Here is a 1,716-nt window from a genome sequence, read left to right as displayed (position 1 = left end):
TTTTTCTATCACAATGTTTAGAAGTATGATTTTTACTCTTCGTTTCTACTTTCTCACTACTCATGGTTTCACTTCTCTACTTGTCTGGTTTCCATCTCTATATTTTAATTGAAAATTCTTTGGAAAATTGTCAGTGGCCTCATTTTTTAAAAAGTGACCTTTAAAAATTTCTTTCTAGTGTTTCTTATTTTATTTTTATGACTTCTTTCTCTTTAATCCAAACTTCTGCCAGGAGTTTCTGTGTGCTCCTAGATGTTTCTGTTTTTTTAGATGTTTCTATTTTAATAGTGTTCACGGAATAATTTCATCTTCTTTCTTGACTCCAGGCTCCTTTCTCTAACTTGCCTGTTTTGGCACTAGCATCTCCAATCTTCTGAAACCCCGCTTGACCTTGCTTTCTGCATTGTTTACAAGCTTTGTGTATTCTACCTCTCGTGTGCCTTTCATTTCCCTTTTTCTGTTTTTATTATTACATGTAGACAAGATAGATAAGAGTAATCTTACTTATTGCTTATGTCATCACTATAGCCTTTTTTTAAAAACTGATTTTCCTATGCAGAGCTGCCTCTGCCAGTCTGTGTTTCAAAATGTTGTTAGATGAGTACTCTCTCTTTTTTTTTTTTTCCGGCTATGTATCTAGGGTTCTTTATTCTCCACAGAGTGATACGTGCTAAGGTGGGTTGGGCTTGGGCCGATGTCCCCATATGTACAGAACTGAATAAAATGGGTCTCTGAGAAGAAGTCTGATTTGCCTTGATGTGGAGGGGAGCTGGGGAGGATGGAGATGAATGTGACAACCAGGATGTGTTCAGTCCTGTGCTGGTTCTGGCCTGGAATGTAGGGAGTTATGGCAGCTCTCAGGGTGGTCACTACCAGGTAGGGGTGGCCTGCCAGGCTTGGAGGGCCTTTTGTACCACATCTTCCCACTGGGCATCTGATATCTCATGAGCCCAGGCAGGAACCCCTGGTGTAGGCAGGCTTATGCCAGCCATTGTCCTTTTCACCAGCTCTACGTGTTCTGGGTCCATGGGAATAGAGCTGTGGTTGTTCAATGTTGTATCTCCCTGCTCATCTTCGTCCTCACTTTCTAGTGGTGGGTCCGGCAGGCGAATGAAGCCCCAGGGCCTGGGTCCGATCTTGAATATCAGCAACTACATCTTCTCCATTCCCCACTGGTGCCAGTTCCACCTCCTCTTGTTCAGGATCTTGGTTCAGAGGCTGGTAGGAGTAGCCAGCTGGTCCTGCCCCTGTTTCCTCTTGTTCTTCCTCTGGTTCCTCACTGCTCCAATCCTCTGTGCCTTCCGTGGGGCCCTGATGTGGCCCCAGTTTCTCAGTCTGATTGGGGAAGATACATTCAGGACCCACAGTGTCTCCCCCTAGAACTACTGCTGCCATCGGGCAGGGGCTGCTCAGAGCCCACGACCCAACCCTAGATGAGTATTTTCAACAATTTTTACTATATCATTCTCTTCATCTAAAACCATCAAGAACTCTCCTACTGAATTCTCATTCTGGCATTCAAGACCATTTATCTACAACCCAGTCTGTGTTTCAGAACTTATCTTCCAGCTCTCCTCCAATGTACTGTGTGCCTGCCTTCCTGCCTCCATGATTTTGTCTAAACTGGTTCCCCTGATTAGAACACCTACTGCTGCCAGTTCTTCCTACTAAACGAACATATTCTTTGTTTTTAAAGATTCATTTGTTTTTGCTTAT

At 43.8% G+C, this 1,716-nt stretch overlaps 1 pseudogene; it reads right to left on the bottom strand.

The window, feature by feature from the left end:
- Positions 1 to 869: 869 nt before the first annotated feature.
- LOC102285075 (male-enhanced antigen 1 pseudogene) lies at positions 870 to 1,395 on the bottom strand (annotated as a pseudogene).
- Positions 1,396 to 1,716: the final 321 nt, after the last annotated feature.

This window comes from Bos mutus, chromosome 6 (genome assembly GCF_027580195.1).
Source record: "Bos mutus isolate GX-2022 chromosome 6, NWIPB_WYAK_1.1, whole genome shotgun sequence".
NCBI classification, from domain to species: Eukaryota; Metazoa; Chordata; class Mammalia; order Artiodactyla; family Bovidae; genus Bos; species Bos mutus.
The sequence above is the reverse complement of the archived record's forward strand: the minus strand, read 5'-3'. Positions and strand labels throughout refer to the sequence as shown.